Consider the following 6,000-nt stretch of genomic DNA (forward strand, 5'->3'; position numbering starts at 1 on the left):
TTTAGCTCAAGCTGGAAAATTGACTCTTTACTCTGAGATAGACATATCAGTCTCCCTGCAACCTGTCAGTGGGGTTGAGGGCTGCATTCAATACTTGTGTTTGCTCTAGTTATGCTATTACACAGAACTAACTCTTCTATTTTTCAATTACCTTCTGGATCTACCAGCCCCTGCTCCTCAAGCTTATCAGACAAGTGCAATGCAATTCCTCATACTCATGGATTAACACAGTGGGCAGTTCTTTTTGACAATTTGCTCCATTTTTAAAATTCCCAAGGAATTCTGTAATGTGACCAAGTGTTTAGAAACAAGCTGAATATGATTTGCCTAACTGGGTAGAGCTGGTACAAAACATGAAAGGGGCAAATGTCCTGGAGTTATGCATCTGCTGCTGCTATAGAAGCTCTCACCAGGAAGCACTTGCCTTGCACTGCTTGTTACAGTGGCTGATTGTAATAGTCCCATTTGAGCTTGAGTGGTGATGCACACCTTGTTATGTAAAACACTGTGCAAGGTTGTTAAAACATGAAAGATATTTACTGATTCCTCACTGGCTGTAGCTCACAGGTAGACATTCCTGTGACTGATTATAGGCACTGACCTTTGGTTTTAGCAGCCTTGATGGGTTTCAAGTCATGGTATGCTTTGATGTGAAGCATAGCTTTCAACCTGTCCTGCCTGCTTTTGCCTTTTTCCTGAACAGAGCTTGTCAATCTTCCTGTTTATTCTGGACAACATAAGCAGGTGGCTGGTGCTCCCTGCAGTGCCCAGCCACATCCCAGGGCTCAGCCCTATGTGCCTCTAATTGTTTTCTTTTAATTTCTATTCTTCTGTACTGCTCTTGTGTCCCTATCCCTTCCTATTTTTCTGTCTCCCACCCCAGGGAGGTGGAGATCTTGATGTGTAGGTATTCACAAGGGTTTGGGCCCATCAAAAGATTTATTAAAGACAAATCTCTCAGGAGCTTGGAGACACAGGTAAATGCGGGACAAATGTGTTGGCCCATGTTTTGTTTCATCCTTAAAGGTCCAGTTTAGGTCTAGCTCCTAACTTCCCCAGATTTTACAGACTCTGTCACTCTGGTCTGAGAGCCCCTTCTCAGGGCTGTTCCTGACCTGAAAGGATCAGTAGTGGTGTTTCAACTGTTGCCTTCACAGCACATGTAAGCTGCAATCAGAGGTGTGCAAATAAACCACCTTCAGCTTCTTAAATGTATTCCTCCATGTCATCTGCTGAGCAATGCTTGTGTGTTGTCGTTTGGGAATTTTCTCCATGAGGAAAAATGGTAAGTCTGAGCATGTCTTTGCATGTGTCTCAAAGTTGCTTTTGTGTCCCACACATCTTCACTTTGCAAAGCTGATCTGTGGCGGATGACTTGCCCAGAATTTGAGAGAATCACTCCAAAACTCACCAGGTACAGCCTATTGCACTGGGGGAAGCAAAGCAAGGCGTGAAGACATGAAGGGTTTGTGATGACACGTCACCTGCTGAGGTTGCTCTGATGCCCAGTGTATGAGTGAGGGTGAGTTGATGTGAATCCTCCTGCAGCTGCTGGATTGGTGCATTCAAATTCACCCTCTTCCCATCTCTTTTAGGGGGGCCAGTCATGTCAAATTCACCCTCTTCCCTTCTCTTTTAGGGGGGCCAGTCATGTCCATGCCAGTATGCAGGTACTGCCTGTGCTCCAGGGATTGTAGGTGCAGTGTCACAAACTCAGGTGACAGAATGACCAAGGTAAACAAGGACATGAAACCTTGATTGAATTGCACATACACACAGAGTTTAGTGTTTCTAACTCCCAGTTCTTACTGGAATTGTTCAGCTGTTCACCTCATCTTTCACAGTGGCAAATGACACAAGGAGCCAGCAGCAGGTACCTGTCTGATAATCCTCTTTCTGGGCAAGGCAGGTTTGTTTAGGGATGGAGTGTACATGATAAAGGAATCAATGTGGAGCACAGATATCCAGATATCTCTGGTCGGTGTCTGGAGTGATGCTGTTTCTCCTGCTTTGAAATCTTCTGGTAATGTATCTCTCTGTCACAGGAACATGAGTAATTTGGCCTTATTTTTAAAGTACACATTCTGTAATATTTTGTACCCACTTCTTTTCTGCATCTCTAAGTCGCATCATTAGCAACAGCAACCTACTGTTGCACAATATTTCCGCAAATTATGCTGCTTAATTAACCAAGTGATGTGTAATAATGCTATGTGACATTTTTCTAGAAGTGTTACCTAAAAGGCCTGAACCTCTCAAAGCGATAACAGGAAAGTGGTAGTTGAGTTCAGAAAGATAAATGTGCTGCAAATTGTTTGGTAGCCCTGCAAGCCTGTGTCGACAGCAGTGGTTCAGATCAGAGCAATAATGTGAAATTTTGAAGTGAGTCCCTGGATGGTCTTCACTTACCACTTGCTAACTCATTTTCCAGAGCTATTTTGGGACAGAAAAATGTAGATTCTTTCAAGGAGGACATAAACAACAGCCTCTTCTCCAAAAGCACTCTGGATGTCCCTTGGTGTGTATTCCTTAGACCTCCAATATTTCCATGTGCTGCCTCTGTCCACTGCAAGGACTTGCCATGCCAGAATAAATCTTCCTGTCAGGAAGCTTCAACATAGGAGGTAAACCTGTCTCTAATCCAGAGCATACTGCCCAAACTACATGGAATAGCAGTGTGAGGAGCTCAGCAGCCACTTTGATCACTTCTAAAAATATTTGCTAAAACACATGTAGCATAATAGGCCAGCAAGACTTTACTGTTGTCAATCCCTATTCCTTGGCTTTAACTCTGTTCTTTATGTAACACTGCAAACCAAATTAAAGTTACAGAAATGTTTCTGGAACTGTTTACACAGAGCTGATGTTGTGAATCTACAATTATTTTTGCAGTTATCTTAATGTAGCTGTTATGGCATAATAACAGCCTTTAGTCATTGTTTTTCTGCCTGCTATGGCAAATAATGTGCTTGTCTAATGCAACAGAAACTGCAGTCAGTGGCAAAATCTTTAATATCTAATTTACTAGACCTTATTTTGCACTTTTTCATCTGAAAATGCAGATTTATAAATTGAAGCAGTGCACGTAACATTTCAGTGAACAAAATCATTACCAACAGGATGTTTGGATGGCAGCTGTAATTTGGCTTGGGAGTGATTTTTAGCTGGGACTAATTTGTCTTTGTGTGCCAGAAGATTTTTAAAATCTAACAAGTTTTATATTGTTTTGTTTTTAATGTGAGGAGGGGTTTCATTTATATAGCAACACATAGTGGAACACTTGGCTCCCCTCACTCCTAGAATGAAGACTCCCTGCTTCATTCTTAGGCTGCTCCACCTGAGGGCTGCCACTCCCATTGATGCAGCCATAAATTCAAAATCAGGAGTTGGTTTTCAGTCTTTGAGTTTGGTGTTTTCAGGTGCTACAAGTACCTGAAGGGAACCCACAGGAAAGATGGAGAGGAACAATTAACTCCAGGGGGAATGGTTTCAGAATGAAAGCAGGTTTAGATCAGATATCAGGAAAAAAAATCTGAAAAAAATATGATGATCTTTAGAGTCCCTTCCAACCTGAACCATTCTATGATTCCATTATTATATTCACATAAGGGATTGTGGGAGATGATTTTCATCTCCAACAGAAGCTCAGAATTAAAAGGGATCCAGGCCCACTTGACAGATCTGTCACAAAGAGGATGCATTTCAGGATGTTCATTCACTGCTTTCAGAGCTTGCAGTGCATTTCCCTGACTAAATTATTCTTTAATTGCAGTAATGGAAAAAGCCCACCTGTGAGCTGGATGGGATGAACGCTGCCCTTGGTGCTTCCACTCTCATTCCAGTCCTCCAGAAAAATTCATTCCTCAGTTTCCATAAAAATCCAGCAACGACTTTTAGTTAGTTGCTCCTCCTAAGCAGATGTCAGTGTCTTTCTGGGTGAATAATTGATTTTTTTGTGTGTTTTTTTTCAGCACACTGATAATATACAAATATTTAAGAATCAGATAAACAGTTCTTATTTTTTGCTGCCAAGGTAAAACAATGTTCTGTGATTCTTGAAACACTTAATTTGGTCCAATCATAAATTTTGAACATATTGATCTTAATGTGCCAGGGGAACTGAGCAAGGTGGACCTGAGCTCCTTGATCCTGAATAAAGCAGATCTTTGCCATGACCTTAAGTGGAAATGGCACTAAAGCACAGCTTTTTGCTTTTAGGAATACCTGGTCCACCCTGGATGTTCTGTCTCTCCTTTTTAAGCCTTTAAAGCTGTTTTGTCTCCATAGAAAGGACATTTCTGGATGTATATGTGCCCTGTGCATGTGCACACACAATATATTTATTATTCTTCTGAGTGCAGGATTGCATCAATACTTACCAGATTTCATCTGTTTTAGGGTCAGGAACAGCTCCTGTTTGTATGCCTGAACAAACCTAACACAAAAGTTCTGGTTTAATTATGAAATTCCTAGACATATATGCATAGCCAATAAACAATGAAAACTTTCTTATCACATCCTCAGATTGCTCCTTTACAGTGATTTTGATTTTTAATTTTTTTTTTTTTTTTGTAGTACCAGGATAAAAAGAGAGATCTCCCTCTTGTGGAATTCTGCTAATGGCCCTTTTTTATAGGCTCTACATTCATTAAGGATAATATACAGACAAGCAAATATGCTTGTATATTTCTTTCAAATTAAGTATATTTATTTAAATATTAAGTGAAACTGTTGCCCTGACAACTTGCTAAAGCAACCATAGAGTCTGTGAGATCCTCAATGCTCTTGCTGAAGTGGTTTCAGTGCTTTGTTCAGTAGATTCTATTGAATCTTTCTTTGAACTGGGTTCCCTTAAGGAAGTCAATTGAGAAAGTTGTGGGATCACAAATTCTAGGTTGGTGAGAAGTACTATATTTCTTCCTCCAAGCTGTGGTTTTGTCTTTGTGACACAGAGATGTAATTACCAGGACTCTGATACCTTAGCATCAGAATTACATGAAGCGGAAAGCAGGATTCAAGTTTCAGTATACCGAGTTTGAAGAAGTGTTTTAATATTGTAGATTTGCCCAAAAATTCTCCCTGCCTCTCAGGCTGGCTATGAATTATGAAATGGAATTTGGGTTCCTAGAGTTCCTGAGATATAGATATAGATATCTCAGCCAAATTATAATATATAATAAGAGCTGATAATGACTGGCAAACTATTTCATCTTTTTTATTACTTTGCCTTCACCATCAGTACTTTTGCTACATCCCCAATCTGCTCTGCTGTGATTTACCTTGTTTTTTTTATTGCAAGCTCTCTCATGGAGCTCCCAGAATCCCTGAAATTGTTGTGCCAGTTATCTCCTAATGTTTGATAACCTCCTCAGCCTCCTCCCCAGGGTCAGAATTTGTCGCTCAGGTTCTTGCTTTAGGGATTGGCAATGCCCTTGGGTGTTCCTTTAGCCCCACAAAGCTTTGGCCTGAGGGCCCTTAGGTGCTTTCTCATCTGGTAATTATGCCAGGAGAGAATAGGGATGGACAGGATTGTGAATAAGCAAAATGAACAAGTCTGCACATGGTTTAAGCCACTGCAGAAGGATTGACCTGCACACCTGTGTCAGGGAGGGGCTGCCATGCCCCACCCCTTCTCTTTGGCCACTCCAGACAGGAATTTAAGAGCTTGCTTAATGGAGGGATGCCAGTGAGATAAAAGCCTTAAAGAGGAATATACATCTTATGCCTTTTGTTTTGTGTCTCTCTTTCCTTCAGGACTGGGGAGCTCAGTGTCACGTAGAAGTGTTGTACAGATATGCAAGGAATCACTCTGACTGATACCAAATCACACTGCACCTCCCACATTGAGCCTTTTGAAAAAATCCCTGGAATTACTCTGTAGGAAATGCTGCAAAAGCTCATTAAAGGTCGATGAAAGCAGTCATAGTACTGTCAGAGTTGCCAAATCCAGCCCAGGACATTTATTTTCTGGCTCCCTTTTGCTTACTCTTTGCCAATTAT

Source organism: Melozone crissalis, unplaced genomic scaffold (assembly GCF_028551555.1).
Source record: "Melozone crissalis strain CALT ecotype California unplaced genomic scaffold, PUWL_Pcris_2 ptg000009l_1, whole genome shotgun sequence".
NCBI lineage: Eukaryota > Metazoa > Chordata > Aves > Passeriformes > Passerellidae > Melozone > Melozone crissalis.